This window comes from Protopterus annectens, chromosome 8.part0 (assembly GCF_019279795.1).
Source record: "Protopterus annectens isolate FY-2018-M chromosome 8.part0, PAN1.0, whole genome shotgun sequence".
Taxonomy (NCBI): Eukaryota; Metazoa; Chordata; order Ceratodontiformes; family Protopteridae; genus Protopterus; species Protopterus annectens.
The window spans coordinates 1,330,941,192-1,330,963,861 of record NC_056741.1 but is presented as its reverse complement, the minus strand read 5'-3'; the positions used below and the strand labels follow the sequence as shown (position 1 = coordinate 1,330,963,861).

The 22,670-nt window shown below is 44.9% G+C and overlaps 1 protein-coding gene across 3 annotated transcripts in view; it reads right to left on the bottom strand.

The window, feature by feature from the left end:
* Positions 1–22,670, bottom strand: part of KPNA2 (karyopherin subunit alpha 2) — a 557,358-nt gene that overhangs the window by 265,317 nt on the left and 269,371 nt on the right. The window lies entirely within an intron of this gene.

Sequence of the window (22,670 nt, the reverse complement as noted above, 5' to 3'; positions counted from 1 at the left end):
AACTCAATTGGATTGTGTAGGCTAAATGACTTAAGGGAACGTATTATACTTATGACCCACCAAGTATAGTGCAACTATGTGAAACTATTCACGTCTTATGTACACTGTCACAATGTACTGTATATCAAAATGAGTGTGGAGATTCTCTCCCCAGGCCTCCGCTGAAAATGGACATGTATCCAGTCGGACTATCCCAGTCAAGAAATGTAAAAAAATGTCAGCATGCACCAGCCCTCGAGTAGCCCCATTCTGAGCCAGTCCTGCAAGGGCAGTGCTACATAGTCATCTAGAAAGGGAAGAAATGTAGCAGATGAGGGAAAGGTGGGTGGGAAGGAAGAGAACATCTATGGTTATGGTAACACTTTACACAACTTTATGTTCTATTCCCATGTTGCAGTAAGCTGAGGTTTGGGTGGTGGTCTAGAAGCAGATTCCAGGAATCCATTCAGGATAGCCCTGGCAAAACCTGCCCTGGACAAGCTTGCAGTGTTTGAAGGTGTGGACTGATGTCCAAGTATCAGTTTCCAGAATACAAGGGATATCCAAACACTTAAGGGTTTGTGAAGATGCCATTGCTCTAGTGTAATGAGATTTTACTGCCCCTTTGCAGGGTCTTGCCACGAAACTGGTAGCAAAAGGTAATGGCTTCTACTATACACCTAGAAACAGTGCTTGTTAACTGCCTTACCCAGGGCTCTGGGATAAAAAGGATACATATAGCTGTCTGAACCTTGGTGTTGTGCAAGTAATCTGATCTGTCCATGCACGTCCAACGCAGCACTTCCTGTGAGTTGGGCAAGAACACAGGTTGCTGAATGGCCTGATTTTGGGACATGTCGTTGACAACTTTGGGCATGGACGGATTTGTTCCAATGGTAACCCTGTCTTCATGGAAAATTACAAAGGATGTAGCCATAAGGGCTTGTAGTTTGGCTACACTCCTGATGATTTTCCAAGTGGAGTGCTTTAAGGAGGCCTTATTAGCTGGCTCAAAGGGAGGTAGTGTAAGCTCCTCTTACCACAGTTTAGGTCCAAAGAAGGGGGAATGGGTCTCCTTGGAGGTCTAAGGTGTAGAACTCCTTTAAGGAAGTTTGTAAGGTAGTAGTGAAGCAAGATGTGGGGTTTAGAAATAAGCAGGCAGATAGACAAATGAACTAATGGACGAGTAAGCCAGTCCTGACTGCAGTAGCTCAAACAGGACAGAGCTAGGGGAGGTTCACCAAGCAGCAGATCCAGCTGTTTGACACCTAGTGAATTTCCACTTGGAGGAGACATTTCCTGGTATTAGATTTCCTGGCCTCCTGCAGGACATTGATAACGTCCTCACTGTAAAGGTGTCTGAATGGAATGAGAATCTTATCAGCCAGAGTTAGGTGGAGCATCTGCTAGTGAATGGATTAATGATCCCTTTTGTGCGAGGTCCTCTCTTGGGGGTTAACTTGTGATGACTGCCATTGAACAAATGTTCAAAGGGGAACCAGTGCTGTCTAGGCCACTAAGCAGTCAAACTGGATTTCTGGATTGCCCTGCTGTAATTTCAGCAGGGTTTTCTGAAGGGGGAATGCATACAGATCTCCCATTCCAGGATATTGAGAACACATCTGTTGCCAGTGCCTATGGTTCTGGTGTCCTGGAGCAAAATTCAGGAAGTTGCCTGAAGGAGGAAGCAAACTGGTTGAGGTACACCCCACTTGAGGACCTGATCCAAGAATACCTTAGTGCAGCACCTATTCATGGTTGTGCTGGTTCTGCTCAATAAATCTGCCAGTTTGTTGTAAAGGGAGGGGATGTAGGTCACGCGTAGGGAAATTCCAAGCGAGGTAGCCAACTCCCAAACCAAGAGAGCTAGCCTGCATAGCAGGTAGGACTTTGTTCCCCCTTGCTGATATACGGCAGTAGTTGTGTAGTCTGTATATCTGAAGAGTCCCCTGTAGGAACACAGGTTGGAATACTGGAGGGCTAGCAGGATTGCCCTCATTTTCTCTGGCATTAATGCGTTCTGCTTTTAGGTGATCTGGCCACAAGTCTTGCACCTGCCAGCCCTAAAGTAGCTCCTTAGGCAAAGTCTGAAGCATCTTTGTGCATGACCTAGGTGGGTTGCGGTGGTTGTAGTGGGAGTCTTGGGTTGTTGTACCAGGTCCCACCAAAGTACCTCCTTTAAGGAGGGAAGTGATGCAGCGTGCTCCAAGGGCTGATTGTGTTTTCAGACTGAAAGTACCACTACAGCTTCGTGTGGAGCCTAATTCTGGCTGCCATGTAACCCAATAGTTTCAGGTAGTGTCTTGCAGTTAACTGGGTTGATTGGAGCACCTGGAGGTGGTCTAACAGGGCGCTCACCTTTGGGGTGGCAGGAAAGCCTCCATGAGGTCAGTTCTTATTCTGCACCCCAGGAAGATGTCCTGAGTTGTCTGGAGGTGTGGTTTTGGCAGATCTGGAATCCCAGGGACTGCAATAAGGAGATCACAAGGTGGAGGTTGATAGTGTAGCATTTGTTGGCAGCCTGGATGAACAAGCCATCCAGGTAGGGGAATATCTGCATTCCTTTGTCCTGCCGCAGGCTACTACTGGAGCCAAATATTTGGTAAAAACTCGGAGCAGTGGAAAGGCCAAAAGGCAAGGCAGAAAATTGTCAATGAGGAGTCCATCAAGAATCTTAAGTACTTGTGGGAAAGTTTGATAGGGATGTGGAGGTAAGCATCTTTTGTCTAGAGATGCCACAAATCCCTGTGGAGTAAGAGGAGAAAAAAAAAGTAGGGAGAGCGAGCATTTTGAAGGAGAGTACCTTTAGCAAGATAGAGGTAGGAAAGACCCAGGATGGGTCTCCATAGTCTGTCTTTTTGGGGGATCAAGATGTTTGAATGAAAACCTTTACTTTTTGCAGAGAGAACTGACTAGAGTGCCCTGGTCTAGTAACATCTGCAGTACTGGTTGTAAGAGGGGCAGCTGTGAAGGGGACTGGGAATGTCCTTCAATATGGGATGAGTGCCAAGTCATGTAGTAGCCCTTTGAAGATGGGCAGGACCCATTTGTCTTGGGTGATCCAGGTCCACAGAGGGAGACCGTGGCAGGTAGTCAGATGCTACCTGCCCTGAAAGGAAGAAGTCTGGCTAGATCCAGAAGGTGCTCTAGACCTAGGAGATTGTTTCCTGGTTTATGAGGTCTAGCACTTGGGTTAGGCCAGGGATCTTTTTCTGATACTGTTTTGGAAGGACAGTTCTGGTGGAATTTGAATTGAGACCAGATGGAGGTCCTACATCTCTGCCCTTTTGTTGCAGTTTAGAGATGCACTATAGATCCAGAAAGTACAGCATTATCCAGAGGTGCGTCCATGAGCTTGGCCCTAAAATCTGGCATAGTTTGTAAGTGCAGGCAAGAATATCTGTGTAGGACAGATGCTGCTAACCTAGCAGAGGATTCAGCATCATAGCTGCACTTAATGCAGTGTCTGGTGACTTGAGATGCAAGAGCCAGAAGGGAGGACAGGGCTGTTTTGGCAGAGGAGTCTGGAATATCTGCCAAATGTCTGGCTGCAGATTGTGAGAGGGGTTATACTTGGCCATATGGGTCTGATAGTGGCTCTAAAGGCCAGTGTAGCAGAGGTATAACATTTTTCCCTATTCTCTCCATGGTCTTGCTGTCCTTGTCAGTAGGGAGAATAGCAGTTGTGGGTAATTTGGTGGCCTTGTCAGTGGCAAGATAGTGCCTGTGTCAGCTGGGGGCACTCAGGTGATTAGCAGCGTCAGGTACTTTGTACAGCCCATCTGGTTTGCATGGAGCAGGAGGCTTGCAAGTCAGGATTGATGGATGCTGAAGGAAAGGAATCTAAGAAGGCTAGGAGGATAGCAGGAACAGAAGGGATAGGAGCTTCCATCAGAATGAGGCTGCAATACCTCTTTTGTACCTCTGACATTTGAGGAATCCCATTTGAAATATTCCATCATGCCAACTCTCACTAAATGTTCAAGTCTTCCACTGAGGAATCCAGGTCCAGGGACTTCCTCAGGGGATCCATATCCCAAAGGAGATAAAAGTTGTGAATCTTAGATTCTTCAGATGAGTCTGAAAGGACCTACTCATCCCTAGGTGGCTGGTCTGTGGGGTCTATATTATATTACCACATGCTTACAAAAGCAAACGATAGACCCCATGTAAGCAAAAGCCTACATAAACCTCAGAACAAATTTCCAGGGGGGGATCAGTTACAAAATAAAAAACTTTGTAACATTAGATAATGTGGGGGGCTGTGCCCTCACACCCCCTACTTAAACCAGAGATCACACTACAGTGCTGAAAACAGCTAACAAGAGTGCCCAAGCAAATTCTTTCCCAAGGAAAGAATCTGCTGAAAAGCTGCTTCACTATTGTACCTTTTCACTCTTCAGTTCGATCAAGACATTTGGCAAACTGCATCTGCGATCTGGTAATAGGAACCCAGTCTATGCATGGGCCTAGGGCTTAGAGGTGGAAGATGTAGGCCTCAATGCCATAAAGGCACTAAAGGCTGACAATACCTGCCAGTCGGGCATGCTTTAAGAGGGAGTAAGGAGTTTTTGTTTTTTTAAAGGAGTGCTGGCTGGTTTTCTAGAAACCAGGGACTAAAGGAGCAGAGGTCTCCCAACAACTCCATTAATCGCCTGTTTCCCCTTGCATCAGCACCAGTATAGCCTCTGCAGACTGGCTCTAGTCTGTGGATGGTGCAGTGCCCATTGAGGTACCAGAGACCTCTGCAGAAGACCATCTGGAACCCTGTCCTGAAACTAGGACCATCTCAGACACAGGCTGGGAGTCTGGCAGATGGGGCTCAGCATAAATCGAAGGCTGTAAAGTTCTGGGAGGATGTCAGCAGGACCTTCCAAGTGCAAGAAACTTCAGGTGTTTTGTACTAGATAAAAATTTAACACGTGCAACTGGCTAAGAGTTTTCAGCATGAACACTTTGCAAATCTGGCAGGCCTTATACTCTAGCTCTAAACAGAGCTCTTGTTGTGGGCATCCTTATGAGGGCTCTGGTGTCCACAGACTTTCTGGATGACATTAAGCAATGTACTATTAAGTACTGAAAAGGTTCCCAACGGGGTACTCTGCAGTAGCAGGAACATCTGGCATACAAATGATGGGTGAAAAGTTGAGGGCTGGTGCATGCAGTCACTGACACCAGAGGGACTGAAAGCTTTTGAATACTGGCTCTATGTATGCAAGATTGAAGGGATAAACCCATATGCAGAGTACTGCAACATGGGAATAGGACACTGGACTAGGCCATAACCATCTGGAAGCTGGAGTGTTTGACAAATTGTTTTAAGCGACTTGGGTCCAATGGGGGTCTGAAATCCCATCTGGCACCAAAACATCTCAAACGAGTTCCAAATTCTTGAAGTGGGATTTCTTAGATGACAGACTTCACCCACTGGATGCTGCTTCCTTTCCTCCCTCATAGGATAACACATCTGGAATTTGGATTAATGGGTGGGGAAAGGAACAAGTAATTTAAGCCTCTGGTAATTCTCTGCAGAGGCATCTTTGCTGGACACCCAGGCTTCCAGGTACAGATAAGCACCCCCAATCTGCCCCAGAGGGAAGCAATATGGCAACTGTTCAGGGGTGGCGAGAAAGTTTTGCAAAAAAGGGTATCTGAAGCCTTGGCTTTGCAGGCCTCCCCTGCTGCATAGCTGAAATCTGAAGTTCTCCCCTCTGCCACAAGTGGAGCTCTGTAGCAGTTCTGTGAGTATAGTTGTGTACACTTACCATAAATGCAGATGTGTAATTCACTGTTGCAGTCATCACATTTGGGTGACCTTGCAGTAGCCCTCAATCAACCCGATTACCAAAGTCTTGGGTCCTGCGTTGCCCCCTAATGGGAAGCCGCACACACCAAAAAGCTTTTAAGCATAGTAAAAGGGAATAGAGGTATAGACAACTCAGGGGCTGGAGGGAGGGTAAACAGGACTGCAACAGTGAATACACCAACATCTACATTTATGGCAAGTGTACACAACTGTACTATGTTTAGTGCTTCACTGTTGCAGTCATCACATTTGGGTAGATTCCCAAAGCTAAGGATGGGAGGAGGAATTTAGATAGCATTAGGACCAGCTATGACTGCAATGGCAAAACCAGTTCTGGATTTAGAGAAAATTGGCAAATGGTAATGCTTGGTGAAATTATGTACAAAACTCCAGGTAGCTTCTAGAATGTACCTGGTAGGGACACCTCTGAGAAAGGTTGGAGAGGTAGATGCAGCCCTGGTTGAATGAGGTCTTATCCCCTGTGGGATAAGTTTTCCATAGCGCTTATAACAGAAATGAATGCAATAGACTGCCCATTTAGAAATGGTTTGCTTTGAAATTGCCTTCAGCTGATGGCATTTGCTGCAGAGGGGTTCAGATTGAGAGGTTTAGTCCTGTCCAAGAAAATATAAGTTGTCTGTGCATATCTAAGGAGTGCAGTATGTTCCCCTTTGTTCTGTGGGTTAGAAAAAGGTTGGCAAATGGATTAAGAACCACCCTGGATACTACTTGGCCATGGAGGGATTGGTCCTGAAGGACACCCTGTCCGCATGAAAGACTTCACTGCCATAAGGGCTTGTAATTCACTCTTCTTGCTGAAGTGATGGCTAAAAGGAAGGCTGCTTTCCAAGAAAGGAATTTCAACTCTGCATTTGCAGCTGGCTCAAAAGGAGCTAGAGTAAGTTTTTCCAATACAAAGTTAAGGTCCCAGGCAGGAGTAGGGGTGGTCTTAAGTTTTTGGCCCCTCTGAAAAACTGATTGAGGGGTGGAGAGAAGAGGGGTGGTTGTGTTTTAATGAGCCAAAATGGATGAGGCATGAATTTTGATGGAGGTAAAGGGCCCTTGTGAAGCATCTCAGTCAAGTACTGAAGAATCAGAGTTAAATTGGGCACTGCTGTGTCCAGAGTTTGGTTCCAGGAACAAAATCTTCCATTTTTCAGCAAAAGATTTTCTAGTATTAGGCCTCCTTGCCTCCAGAATGACAACGCTTCACCGAGGGATGGTTAAGTAATTAGCCAGGCTGCCAGGTTCAGGGTTTAACACTTGAGGGTGCAAAATCTGGCCCTTCTGCTGGAACAGTAGGGTAGGGGTCTGAGGACAGTGACTGTATAAGAGGTACCAGTGTTGGTGGCCAGTCTGGTGCATCAGTATCGTCCTTTGTCCTGTTTATCTTTAGTAGTATCTTGAAGAGGAGAGGCAGAGGAAAGTCATCCCAGGTGAAGGACAGGACATCCACTTTCCAAGCTTGTTTGTGGGGAGTCCTTGTGCAGAATTTGTCCAATTGGTAGTTCTGAGGGGAGGCAAATGGATCCCTGGGCTCCATTTGTTTAACATCTTTGGTTAGTTTCAACTTGTGGGTCCATATTTCTGCTTAGATCTGCCAGTATTAGTTTTCCAGGCAGGAATTGAGCCTGTAGGTGCACTTGGTAGCTCAAGGCTGTGCTCCACAGAGCCATGGCTAGTCTGCAGAGGGTACGTTCCCCCTGCTTGCTTATGTACCACAACAGTGGTGTTCAGTCTTTAAGGATCACATTCTTCCAGGATAATTAATGGTAAAGTGTCAGAGCATTCTATACAGCTAACATTTTTTGAATAAGCAGGTGCATTTCACTTGTATTCCGTTTGCCCTGAATGCACTTCCCTGCCAAGTGAGCCCCCCATGCACAGTCTGATGTGTCTGTTAGGGTTTGGGCAACAGGGGTAGAGTGAAAGGCAGTCCTTTTTGGTAGCAGGCCTCTACCCACCAAAGAAACTGTAGGCAAGGTATGATGGGAATTATTGCTTCTAGATCCTGAGAATGTTGACACCATAGGCTTTTTAGATACCATTGTAGTTTCCTCATACGTAGTCTTTCATATAGAAAGAGAATGCAGGAGGTAATTAACCCCAAGGCTTGCAGTATTTGTCTTGCAGATAAGCAGGGTATTTGAAGCCATTAGTTTGAAGTAAGCTGTCAAAATAACTTGTTTCTCTGGTGTGAGGAAAGCCATCTGGGAAGTAGTGTTCAAGCTTGCTCCCAGGAATACAATTTGTTGGCAGGGTACCAGATATTTTATTCTTTATGGTGTACCCTAGACAAGTTAGCACTTTGTACAAATGCCAGAGGAGTCAATAGTATGTCCTGGCTTTCTGCCTGAACTAGACAATCTTCCAGGTATGGGTATATTTGAATATTTCTTTGCCTGCAAAATGCAATAACTGGAGCTAGGCACTGGGAATACCCTGGGCACAGTAGATAAGCCAAAGGGCAGTGCAGAGAACTCAGTCCATGAAGCCTGCTTTGAATAGGTATTTCTGCAAGAGTCCCTGATTGGGATGTGCAAGTAGGCTTCCTTTAAATCCAGTGTTGCCAACCAGGTATCCTTGCCTAGCATAGGAAGCAACTGAAGAGTTAACATGAATTTTGGTATCAAGTGTTTAGGATAGAGATCCAAGATAGGACGCCAGCATCTGTTTTTTCTGGGCACCAGGAAAAATAGAGTAGAAACCTTGTCCCCTTTCCTCTTCTGGGAGGGTTTGAATAGCCCTTATACTTGAGAACTTGCTTTTGAGCCTCTGCCCACTGATTTAGGGGTAAATCTGGCCAACCATTCAGGGTTGGTAAAATGTGGAAGTGGAATCTGTATCCCTGGGAAACTATTTAAAACCCATTTGTCCTGGGAAATGAGTTCACAGTTTTTGCCTGCAGAGAAATCTTTCCCTGTAAAAGAGCAGTTGAGAATGGCTTGGAAGTTTTAAAGTTAGAGACAGTTTACCATAGGGGGAGTCTTAATATTCCCTGCTTTGGAAATGGGAGCCTCCCCACTGCTTAGTCCTGTGCATACCTTGGGACTGAAGCCTGAGTATTCTGCTGGTTCTGGGTTTGGACTGAACTGGAAGAGGCAGGAAAAAAACAATTCTTAGAGGGCCAATGCCTAGTAAATCTTGGAGGCTGTACTTGCAGGAAATCCAAAAGTTTGCTTAGATTTAGCTTTTTCCTCCACCTTTTAAGTACTACTGCTGCTTTGTGCAGAACAGGTGGTCCTGGTTTAAGGGAGCATCCAGCAATTTAACTAACATGATCTGGTAAAGATTGCTCCTTAAGCCAAGCATGCCTTCCAAGTACAGACCCAGTGACAGCAGCCCTGTAAGATGCCTCTAGTGAATCAAAACATTGCAAAGTGTTTTCTAACTTCAGAAGAATACATTAAATCCTGTAAATCCTTATTTTCAGCACAGTCTGGAATAATCATTGTTTAAGCAATCCAATATGCAGCTGATACCTTAACATATGAAACTGGCAGTTTAAGGCACTAATGGCAAAGGTTGCAGAAGTGTATACCTTCTTACCCCATTTATCCAGTGCCCTGGAATCGGGGTAGGATTTTTTTGCAGTAGTAGCCTTAATGCCCTTGGGTCCCTTTTGAAATTGTCAAAGGATCTGCAGCAGGATTTTGAGGAACTTTAGTCAGGAACCATATATCTCTGGTTTTCTGGGAGCAGGAGGCAAGGAGTCAGGGACCAAAGCTAGACTCAAAAGTCAATGTCCAGTACAGGGGGGGGAATAGCTAAAGGCCTGTGTTGGGGCAGGAGTAAGAAATCCCTACACCTTCAAAATCAGAGTAATCCTGGCTTTCCCAGCGAAATTCTCCCTAAGAGTATGCAAGGTTTCACCAAAAGAGAAACCCTCTGGAGGGAAGCAGAGGAAATTAAGTCCTCTGCATCAGAATCCTCATAGGTAGATAAGGGTACATCCTTGTCAGAGGAAGCCAATTTCAGAATCCTGATCAGAATAAGCAAATTCAGTCCTAGATCTGAGGGGGAAGGTTTACTTTCCCTGATTAAAGTAACATGGTCTTCAGCCATTTGTTCTTTAAGGTAGAGGTCTGACAAGTGTGGTCTGGGCATCTGCTTTCTAGGCATGGATAGAGTTTTAGGCCTTTAAGACTATTGTGTTGGTTTAATACACAAGTCAGTAGGCCTGACTACACCTTCAGAAGCCAGTGCCTGCACAACGGCTCCAGACCCAAGCTACACATCTGCAGGTTCCACAGTTAAACATCACATGGCATACCAGACTATGAATGGGTCTCCGTAAGAGGCCTGCGAATCTGAAGTAGGGGATGCAAAAGCACCTCAAGTACCGGGGAACTGGAAACTAGCTTAGAAGCATAGTCCGCAGCTTTGGACCTAGGTGGCCTGTCTGTCTGTTTTTTTCGGAATGTAAGTAGTCTGGTGGCTTACCAAAGCCATATCTGGATAACTGAACCAAGTACCAAAATATTTAGAAGTGTAAATACATTTATGACTAGTTTAAATAAGGCACAAAACAGCAAGGTACGTTGTGGTCGGGGCCTGGGCAAGGAATACGGTACGAATGAAAATCTTTGTGGTATTTGCTTTCCACAAGAAATTCAATTATTGACTTACTGACATTGGTTTGGAGCAAGAATATTTCCCCAATGGGGTACTTAGCTTTACCAGGAATACCTCCTAAGAGGACTCCAGAACCCACTGCTCTGTCGGCTGAGTATAGGGTAGACATCTGTGCATTGACCTGTGCCACAGCATCAGAAACGTTACCCTGTAGAGAATCTCCTAACACTTTTAGATGTAAAGACTGCCGAAGTAAATACACTTCCCATATCGGCCCATGGCCCGGGACTCAGATGAAGTCTGTGTGAGTGAACAAAACTTATTGGGTCTCCTAGGGACCAGTTCCACAATGTCAAGAGCTTCCCCACACCTTTTGACAGACTAGTTCTAGTAGCTCATCAAAAGCAAGAAGTGGAAAGGTTGAGACCCAAAAGCCTTCAGGAACAGATTCAAAAGGGGATTTGGAGGGCCAGCCGCCCGTCTGCTTCAAGACCTCAAGGATATCTGAAAGATTTTCAGAAAACTATTTGGGGGATCCCTCTGACTCCTTGAGACTCATCCAGGGAGTCTACGCATTTCCTCTTACACAATCTGACTGTCTCCTCAGGCAAGAACTCTGGGGAAGAGTTCAGAAAGTTGGGAACCACTCATGCAGGTATAGAGAGGCCTTGGGTCTGCTGTCCATGGATAAAGGGTGATCTGAAATCAACACCGATGTCAGAGGGGGCAGAGTGTCTGTGCTATAGGATGCAGCTGACCTGGCCAGCACACATTACCTCAAACGCTGACCCCCCTGTCGCTGAAGGCTGACTAACCGTAGAGGATATGGTAGTAACCCTCAGCACTGAGGAGATTAGGTCCAAAGCAGAAGTCTGGTACAAGCTCACCCGAGCTGAAGCACTGAGAGAAAGGCTGTGAACCAAAGAGATCAGAGCTCTCCACTCTGGCCCAGCCAGGGAACTGTGGACCCTCTACCCCATGGACAGAACCAACAGGGTCTGAGCAGAAATATGAACAGAAGCCAGGCGGAGCTACTGGAACAGACTTAACTGCACCCGACAACTCTGGCTCCAAGGGCCAAGAAAGGTTCAGAGGAGGCACAAACTAAGCAGCCATGGTCTCCAGAGCAGACTGGGTCACAGCCAAAATCAATTTGGCCAGCACAGATGACTGAAGCAGTTTCTTCACTAAAACGTCCTCATCAGAAAGAGGACCTGAAGAATATATACTTGGAGATCTGGATCTCCCTACAGAAGGAAACTGATGTGGAGAAGAACCCAGTCGAACTGGAGACCAGCTCCAAACCAAAGTATCGATGACTGGCTCTGAAAGGCTAGAAGCCAATACAGATGTAGTAGTCAAATACACTACCTTGTTGGCACTGAAGCCAATGGAGCCGAAAGAGAAGCTGTTCAAACTTTCTCTGGCGGCTCTGAAGAGCACTTGGCAGTCTGTCCTTTTTAGCTGAAGAGAATATGGCACTGGAAGACTTTCCCAAGTCTTTGAGTGTTTAAGCAGTCCTTTCGGGAGCAGCTTTTTCTTCCTTCTCCTGTAGCACACGGACTGAAGGAATGACAAAACAAGCAGGACTCTTGGAGGTAAATAGCCCCCAAGCAGTGCCCAAATACATTTTATTGTTGCATTCAACACACTAAAGCCTGAAGGCCTGTGTTCATTAGAATCCTTAGATATGCTGCATATAAAGGATTACACAGGGACAAGATGCAAAACACATACACACAAGACCTAAACTCAGTGTGGGAAACTAGAGCCTCTAACTAAACTGCCTAGTAACAAACAAGCTATAGGGAGGACTAGGTCCTCTAATTTAAACAAACCTAGCCTGTGGGAAGAAAGGGAGTGAATGGGATATCAAAAAATGGCGAACGAAAAGGCCACACAACCAGTATGACACGGTAGCTATGAAAATAGCTTATGATCAACAGCAAAACATTTAGAAAAAATATACTTTGCCAAGGCCAAAAAAGTGAGACCATGTCTGAGAGTAATTAGCAGCAAATGAGATCTGGGGAATGGGCCTGTTGCATGATGGTATACCTCTTCACTGCAAGCCAATTTAAGAATGAGCTACAGTATGGCTGAGTCTGAGCAGTGGCTCTGTTCCAAACCCAGGGTTAAGAATGAAGGCAAGACTGGACTAACATTGAAAATTTCAGGAGTCTGCCGACCAACACTTGCCATCTGCTTCGGGCACTGTATGGCAAGACTGAAGGGTGTCAGCTGCATGCTTTATACCACTGACTACCTGATGTCATGGAAGAGACAACAGATGCAGGACCCAAAACTTTGATAATCAGTCCAACTGAGGGCTACTGCAAGCCAATGACCCAAATGTGATGACTGCAACAGTGAAACAAACATCCCTTGTGATTTCTGCATATCATTTTCCACCCACCTATGAGGGCCTCCAAGGGGTAGAAAAATGAATCCCAGGTGGGGGTTTCCCCATTTCTACTCCTGGAAAGGATCTCCAACTTTGAGTCTAAATAAGGTAGATCAAAGGGTGCATTGATGAAGTCTTGTAGGGCCCTGCAAAGTCATTCAGAAAAGCCCTGTAACGGTAAAGTTTGAAACCACTTTAAATGCCTTCCATCATGGGGGAAATACGATGCATAGGAGTCTGATGGACTGAAGGATGGCCATTTGTGGAGTGTCCCCCACAGACCTCAAGGATTTGGTAAGCTTTCTTCAGATCCCTCTGAAGCCTTGCAAAATGCTAGTAATGTAGTGACAAAGCAAAAGTGGTCAAAGCAAACTTCCTGAATATCCAACCGACCAAAGAACCATAAAACAGTTAAAAACACCACGGAGTCACGAGGTACACCCGAACAAGTTTAATGTGCAACAAACCACAGGTTCTCCAACACTGTGGTTTGTTGCACATTAAACTTGTTCGGGTGTACCTCGTGACTCCGTGGTGTTTTTAAACTTCCTGAATATGTCAGGTGCCCTAGACAAGGATGGACAGAGGTACTTTTGGTTGCTGCAACCATGTTATCAGAACCCCTGCTGCAACTGGCATGATCTTTAGGTGCAACTAAGCATTTGGCTAGCTTCTTAAGAATGTGTTCTGTCATATCTGGATCATTCCAAGCTAGACAAGAAATTAGGTATACTAGCTACTAGAGGTACCACCCAGCACGGAGCAGTTCCAAAAGCAACAAGAGACTATCCCTGGGAAGGGCTTTGGAGGGCTAGCCACCTTGGATGCAGTTCAAGAATTTTCTTGAAGACAGACAAAGGTGCAACTTGGGGGTATTTCGCTATATTGAAGCATCTTTCAAGACTTGGAGAAATCAATATGCCTCTACTTAGGGAGGCTCATGGGGATAATTGGACAACCTGGAAGGGTGTGGGGAAGCCTGTAAAAAGGACAACTTAGAGGCTGGAATAGACTGGCTGCCCCAATGGAACAAAATGAGCAGAGACTGGGAAAACTGCTATGGAGGAGGACCCGAGGGGTCAAGGATGTCCCATCTTCAGTTATGTGGAGAGTTCTCCCCACTGCCTTGGATACAGACGTGAATGGAGAACCAAGGACTGCTTCAAGAAAAACCACCTGCAGAAATTAAAGATTTTCCCCATAACCCTGCCTTGACAGAGGTCAGATGACCTGTCTAGCACAGGCCCCGAGGTGAAGGGACTGAAAGTCAGTATGAAAACCCTACCCCTAGATCCAGCACCAAAGCTACAGCTGCAAGATCCCTCTGGTTTTGACAAGGTCAGTGCCATTTGGATCAGAGCTGGAGTTGACCAAGACCAGGTCCTTGGATCAGATCAAGACAATCCCAGAATTCTCAGATCCTGAGCCTCAAAGTAAATCGGACTAGAAGTCACAAAACTCTTTGCTAGTCAAGCACATCGGCCTCATGGGAGAGCCAGAAGAAACCCCCCAAATTAGTGTCCACATCAGTTTTATACAAGCTCCTGGAAAAACTGAATGATTAGCAGGAAAATAGGTCTAAAGTGTCAATGGAATCTACGAGAAAATAAAGGCCATTGTTGGAGACATGCATAGGGCCAATACTGGATCAAAAGTGGGTTGACAGATCTGAATAGTTATGTGGGTGGATCATAAATTACCGCAGAACAAGGAAAGCAATCTGAGCACTATTTTTAGTCTTGTCCAATCCAATTTTTCACATCTCTCCTGGTTTAGTAGTGGAGTCCAGATTGAGAAAACAGTAATCCCTTAAGAATGGACTTGTTCCTGCATTCAACCAAGGCTCTGAAGTTGAAGCCAGAACAAGTCTCACTTCAAGAAGCCTCACTATACACTGAGTGGGAATTCAAGTTGGTTCTTGTGCCCACAAATTTAAATACTTAGTGGCTTGTAGGACATTCTGCAAGGAAGGCAAAAACCCTGAAAACAAACGCACAGGAGTTAGATCAGGCAAGATAGACCTGGGAAAGAAAATATTAGATTAAGAAAAATGACATACTAGCAGTAGGCTTAAAGCAATACTTAACACTAGAGGGAAGAAAGATTAAAACACTAGAGGGCACCTTAAAATAAAAACTGACCTCTCCAAAAATGCTTTAGTCACAATGAAACCACAGTGGCTTGCTGAATGTGGCAAAAAGACATCTGGGACTTGAGTGAAGATTCAGTAAGGGAGAAGCTTGGGCTAAAAATCCAAAGTTTGAGAAACAGATGAAGTCTGATTTCCAACCCAAAGGTTGAAAAAAGGGTGAAAGACGTTTTTTGCCAACTGCCATTACTTTGAAGCGAACTGTCTGCAGATGCAAGAGATTAAGCTTCAACTGAGCACTCTACCATACTACCTTAATGCTGCACTTCACAGCAAACCATCCAGTGGAAAAAAGTAGCCTCCCAGTTTTAAAGACCTTTAATAACTTTACACAAGTTTACATTTATACAACATTAAACTATTAAACATTACACTTCACATTTACATATAAAATAATCTAAATTATATAGCTCATTTAAGTCCTGCCTTCCTTTTAAAATCACATTCCTCCCCTGTAAGCACTGTTAACACCATTGCCACCAAAAAAGGCCAGAAGTGCAAACAGGAATTGTGGTTCCTATGAACATATCAGGTAACTCGAAGTCTTGGACTAGGAAGGAGGGAAGCAGTTAAACTAAACAAAACAGAAGTTATGGTAACAACTTTTCTGTTGTCATTTTCATTCACCTGTGAGCCCCTCCCTAACTACAGAAACCTTGGGCTGCCTCATGGGAAGGATATTATGGAGTACAGCAGAGCCAGAAGCACTCTTGCTCCTGGAAATGTCCAATTTAGTAGTAATTAAAGTGAGGATTCAACCATGTAACAGCTGCAAATATATCAATGGAAACAAAAAGCTAGAGAAGCTGCCATAGACCTTGCAGAGTGAGCTTTAATCTGACCAGGTAAAAAAAGTCATACCATAATATTCAGTGTTTTAGATCATTTATTACGGATAGGACTTCAGTTCCATCCTCTGAACCGACCAGTTTCCAAGTGAGCGCCAGACCTATCCATAATGCCCCTCAGTCTTCAGATAAAGTTTGCCCACCCTTGTATTGTAGAGACAGAGACAGTAACAGTAGGAGGCTGAGCAAATACCTAAACCAGGAGTTGCTCAAGTCCACCAGGAGTCGAGGCAGGGGGAAAGAGGGCAGAAGTAATGAATAAAGACAACACAGATGGAACGTTAAGGCAAGACATCTGATGTAAATCTTTATTCCTTACTGATATGACAGAGTCCCAGCTACTTGAGTCTTGGGTGACCCCAAGAAAGAATATTCGAGGGCCATAGAACCAAAGGATGCTAGTCCCCTGGAGGCCAAATCCAATTTGCTGCACAAATGTCCAGAGGCTCGAATGCAAAAGCAACAGAAGTAGTAGGTAGCTTTTACTCCAGAAAGCAAGGATAGTTTATTCTGATGGTAGAAGGTAATGACGTTTCTAAGCCAAGAGGATAGTCATTTTGGAGACTGGTATCAGAGTCCTGCAAAGGCCACAAAATTGATTTTCCTGAAAGATTTAGTTCTGACCAAATAAAAAACAAAGCTGCCTATGACCAAGGGTGTGCAAAAAATAGTTATAATGCAGAGAAAACAGTCAGCTCAATAGATTCGGACATTTCTCACAGAGGTTAAGTGCTACTAGAAGTAGTCTTCCATAAAACTTTTATATCACAAGGTTCAAAATGAGGGCTCGTTAGCAACTGAAGTACCAAAGTCACGTCCCAGGTTCTATGGGGGGCTTGACAGGAGGTTTAACATGTAATACTTTTAGAAAGGAGCTGCAGATGGTAACAGAATTAAAGCCATTATGAAAATTTGAGAGCAGATAAATGTACAGCAATTGTCGATGCTGAGGCTCCTGCATGTAGAAGAGTAGCCCAGTACTGTAGGATCGTCTGAATAGGCATAGATAAAGGGTCTTATGTCTATCTTTAGCCCACAGAGAACCTAGCCCATTTAATAGAATACATTTTTCTGGTGGAAGGTTGAGAAACGAGAAAATCAGACAGATGAAATATCATGCAGCCTGGCAATCGGAAGTGGAGGAACCTAACTAAGCTTGAGGCTGTGGAGATTGGAGTGAACCAGTCCCAGAGGGTGAGATAGCAGGCCTTGAGATTGAGCCATGATCCACAGGCTGTGAAATCAGATGAGGCCATAGGAAAGGAAACCAGACTTGACAGGGCCAATAAGGGGCAATGAGGAACACTGCTTACCAAACAGCTTTCTGGAGGAATTTCAGGACGGGAAATGGGGAAAGGCATACAGTAGACCTGGGACCAATCATGTTACAGCATCCCTCGGTGGTTCCCCTTGTGTGTGTGGGGGGGGGGTCAGGGAAAAGTACCTTCTGCATTTGTTTAGAGGGGAAGCACAGATCACAGAAAGTGCCTGCCGTAACAGTAGAAGATCCGATCTGGTATTACATGATTGAGGAACCACTCGAGGCATCAGGATGTTCCTGCTCAGATTGTCTGAAATTAGGTTGGAACTCCTGGGAATGTGCGTTGCTATAAGAAAGTGGTTGGAAGCCATCGCCTAGTGCAAAATCCTCATGGCTTCCTGACACTGATTAAAACCTGGTTCTCCTTGTTTATACACCAGAATGACATGTCAGATTGAATTGCCCCGGAAGGGAGGGATGTATGGAATGCTTGCAATGCTGAGAACTGCCCTCACTTCCAGGAAGTGTGCAAATCAGCCTCCATGGGGGACCAGGTGACTTAGACTGCCTTTCCCTGGAAATGCCCCCCCCCCCACACACACACACTAACAGGGAAGAGTCACCATGGCCTTGGGCTAGGGAATAAAGTACAGTTGCGTACACTTACCGTAAGTGTAGATGTTAGTGCATTCACTGTTAATCACACTTGGGTTATCTGCCGGCAGGTAGCCCTCAGTCAGCCCAAATACCAGACTTAGTATTTCTGTGCCCGTTTCACTCAGGACTGACCAGGTCAAAAAGGGTATAAAAACTGGCAGCAGATACCATTACATCAGCTTCTTATCCCAAATGTCAAGAGCCCACCAAAAGGGAGATAAGTTATGGTGAGGGAAAAACACCAGTTAAAAGTAAATAGCAATACTCCTGAAAGGGGCGAGTAAAAAAAGAGGTGAAAGATTAGACAAGGGGGCTGGAGGGAGGGAAACCAGGACTGCAGTGAAAAATCACCAACATCGAACAGCTACATTTATGGTAATGTACACAACTACCACGTTCTTAGTGTTTCACTGCTGCAGTCACATTTGGGTTGATTACCAAAGTTGAAGGATGGAGGCAGTCAAGAATTCGGGCTTGCTAGTATGCCCTGCAAGACTGCTGTTGCAAAACCCACCCTGGATTTGGAAAAGATAGGCAGGTGGTAATGTCTGGTGAAGGTGTACAGAACTCCAGGTAGGTACAGACTCCCCCGAGTAAAGCTGTAGAGGTAGAATTTGCCCTAGTGGAATGTTTTCTGATCCCCTGAGGGGTTGGTTTCCCATGGTGCTTGTAGCAGAAAATGGATGCAGTGTGGTATCCATTTGGAAATTGGATGCTTTGTAATGGCCTTGCCTTTTGCCCCTGGTGCAAAGCAGACTAGTAATTGGTCAGATTTCCTGAAGGGGTTAGTCTCATCAAGTTAGAATCTTATCTGTGCATGTCCAAGGAGTGCGGGATCCTTTCCCCTTTATTTTGAATACAAAAGTCAGCAAATGGATAGATTGGTTGAGAGCCACACTGGACACCACTTTAAGGCAGAAAGGGTTAGTCCTGAGGGAAACCCTGTCAGCATGGAAAGTAATGAAGGGTTCCACAGCCATAACTGCTTGCAGCTCAAACACTCTTCGCTCGTGATGCCAGAAGCAAAGCTGTCCTCCAAGAGGAATTTTAACTGACACCGCAGGCTCAAAAAGGGGTAGCGTGAGCTTTTCCAGTACAAAGTTAAGTCCCAAGCAGGGGTGGGTGCTCCTTGGCAGCCTCATGTTGTTAGCCCCTTTCAGGAATTGTTTTAACAGGGTGAGAAGAGGTGGTGCAGTGCTGTAATGAGCTGAAATGGCAGAGACTTGGATCTTAAAATGGATAGGCCTCTGGAGTATATCTGCCAAGTAATACAGGATCAAAGGCAGGGAGGGTGAAGTTGTGTCCTCTCCTTTAGATTGAGCCCAGGAGCAGTACCTTTTCCACTTGGCATAGGATTGCCTTGTACTGGGTCTGTTTGCTCCAAGGATGACATCCAGCAACTGCTTTCTTAGGCTACTTACTGGGGGAGAATTCAAGGAATAAGCCAGGCCGCAACATTTAGGGTTTGTAGTTGCAGATGCAAGATCTGTCCTCCCCTGCAGAGAGCAGGGTTGAATTATCTGGATGTTACTATTAAGATCACTTTAAGGGTAGGTTTACTTCGCACCTTTATAGAAAACCTACCTATTCTAACTGCTGCATTGAGAGTTTCCACCCTCTGCATCAGAAAAAATCCCTGGTCAAGGGTCAATACATGAGATTGGCCAGAACTGTCTGACCAGGACGATTTTGTTAAAGAATGTGAGGTCTTAATGGTAATGTTGCAGAAAAGAGGTCACCCTTTTTAACTTAGTCAATGACATAGCTGAAGTCAAATCAAAAAGAGCTGGGGGTATTTTTTTCTACACAGAAGCCTGAAGGTTTAAATAGAACCTCTGGTTTGGTCAAACCTGACAGTTTTACTAGGGCATGTGTCCTGCCCTTCACTAGGGAGTTTAACATTAGAAGCATCATTTATGCTTTTTGGACCATTTTTTGTTTTGATGAGATCAACAAAAGGTTGGGGGGGGGGCCTCTTGGGGTTTACAAAAAGGGAGTGGTATATATTGCAACCTGTATAGTATGTGAGGGGTACTATGTGGGGAAGACTGAGCCCTCAGACAAACTGATATACTAAAAAATAAAGATGCTTTAAGCATATAAAAAGGTACAGACATTTTAAATTTTTTGTACTGTAACAAGTAGACCTGGGTACATGAGCCCCCCCCGATGACTTACTTGAATATTCAGAGCTCAAGTGGCAGATCAAATTAAACGCATGTCAACCACTTGGGCTCAATGACAAGTTACCAATTAGTTCAGCTTGTGATTTTATTCAAGATGCGTTTTAAATCATACTTCAATACATAAATGTCTGTGGTTGGTAGGGGGCAACTGGTGTTGTAGTGGGCAGTTACTGTGATTGTGTTGCTCTCTTATTAAACTGCTTAATTTTACAGGAAATTATGTTTGCTATGTCAACCAATGGCTGTAAGGGTTAGGGTATTTACATATGGCACTTATTGTATGTTCTTGTTCTGATGAAGTCGTGATTTTGATGAAAGCGCTTTTTTTTTCAAAAAATTTATGGATTTACTGCTGGTGTTTTATTTGGTGATTCTCTTCATACATTTACTTGATTTAGATGTTAGTTATTTCTAACTCTAGGCGCAGTGGATAAGCCAAGTGCAGAGAGCTGACAGTGCATAGATCCAGCCCTGAAAACAAAAATACTTCCAGCATAACTCCCTTATATGGATGTGTAGATAGGCTTCTTTAAAGTCTAGGGTGAGTAACCAAGCATCCTTGTCTAGCATAGGTAGAAGCTGTTGCAGGGTAAGCATTTTGATACCACTAGGAAGGTGTTGAGAACTGAAAGACAGGATTAGGTGCCAAGAGCCCTCTTTTCTGGGTACCAGATGGAATAAAATCAACCTGTTCCACTGGAACCAGCTGAATAGCTCTGGTGGATAGCAAGGATAGAACTTTGTTTTGAGCCTCTGCCCACTGGTTTGGAGGAAGGTCTGGGAATCCTCTTGGGGTTGGCAGTGATTGAAGTAAAATTTGTACCCCTGGAATACAATGTTTGAGGACCCATCAGTATTGTGTGATGGACATAAGGTTCTTGAATGAAGGGCAAGTTCTCCTCCTAAGGGCACAAGCACTTGGGCAGAGGTGGGGAGTGGAGTACACAAGTCTGAGTGTTTTTGTAAGGTGGCTTACCACTCTCTGCTTTGGGGGTGGGGGCATTCAATTGCTTAGATCTCTACATACCCTGAGAGTCTGGGTGGAGTTTCCCCTGGGTCTGGTTTGAGATGGCCTAGAAGGGGCGGGAAAGGACCAGTGTTTGGAAGGAAAATGCCTACTGAATCTAGGGGGTTGCACTTTTAATTCTTTAACAGTCTGCATACACTTGGCTCTTCCACCTAAGATCTTCTGCTTTAGTGCCAAACTGTCCTTCAAAGGAGCCTCTAGTAGCTTAGATTTGACATGATCTGGCAATGTCTGCTCCTTGTGCAAAGCATGTCTCATTATAGAAAGTACAGTTATGTACACTTACCATAAATGTAGATGTTAGAGTGTCTTCACTGTTGCAGTCATAACTGTAGGGTTCTCCCCTGCCGGCAGGCAGTCCTCGGTAGGCCAGAATCCCAAAGTCTTGGTCCGGCGTTGGCTGTTCAGCCATGCTCCCTGACAGAGCACCAGGAGTACAAAGCTGACAGCAGACGCCATGTTCTCCAGTTTCTTGCCCCACATGTCAGAAGTTCCAAAATGAGTAAGGTCCCATACCCTTTGCAAATACACCTCAGAAGGGTGAAAAAAAGAACCACACAAGAAAAAATAAGAGGGGACAGGAGGGAGAGAAACCCAGACTGCAACAGTGAAGACACTAACATCTACATTTATGGTAAGTGTACACAACTGTACTAGGTTAGTGTTTCACTGTTGCAGTCATGACTGTAGGGTAGAATCCCAAAGCAGAAAGGGAGGTGGTCAAAGTAAAGGGGGCAGCTATAAGGCCCTGCAAGACTGCAGAAGCAAAGCCTGCCCTAGACTTAAGAGTAGAGGTAGAATGTAGTGCTTGGAAAAAGTATGCACTGAACTCCAAGTTGCAGCTTCCGAAATATCTTTGGTAGGAACTCCCCTGAGGAAGGCAGCTGAAGTGGCAGCAGCTCTGGTAGAGTGAGTCATACTCCCTGGGATTTGCTTTCCATAGCAAAATCTGATTCCATGAGCAATCCCTGGGATTTGCTTTCCATAGCAAAATCTGATTCCATGAGCAATCCATTTAGAAATGGTCTGTTTTGAAATGGCTTTACCTTGGGAACTTGAAGCATAAGAAACAATTGCTCTGATTTCCTTGGTTCTGTCCAGGTAAAAACGTAGTTGTCTGTGTACATTCCAAGGAATGTAAGATCCTTTCCCCTTTATTTTGAGGAGTGGGGAAAAAAGTTGGCAAGTGAATAGTTTGATTTAAAGCCACTTTGGAAACCACCTTAGGCATGAAGGTAGGATTAGTCCTTAAAGACACCGTCTTGATGAAAAATAATATAAGGTTCCACAGCCATAAGAGCTTGCAACTCTGAAACCCTCCTGGCAGAGGTCAGAGCTTAACAGGATGGCAGTCTTTCTTCCAAGATAACTTAATGTCAGATGAGGCAGCAGGCTCAAAAGGAGGTAAGGTGAGCTTTTCCAAAACAGTTGAGATCCCAAGCAGGAATGGGAGGAGATCTAGGGGGCCTTAAGTTCTTAGCTCCTCTGAGAAATTGTCTCATGAGCTGGTGGGAAAAGATAGTAGGGTCTGTATTATAATGAGCAGAAATAGCAGAGGCGTGCATCTTTATGGAAGAGAAAGAGGCCCTTCTGTAAGAGGTCTGACAGGTAAAGTAAAATCTGAGGAATGTTAGGAATAAGAGGATCAGAATCCTGAGCCTGCATCCAGGAACAAAATCTTTTTCCTGCATAAGATTTTCTAGTGCTAGGACATATGGCTTCTAAAATGACATCCATAACCTGCTTGGGTAGGATAGAATGAATCAAAGATCCTGGAT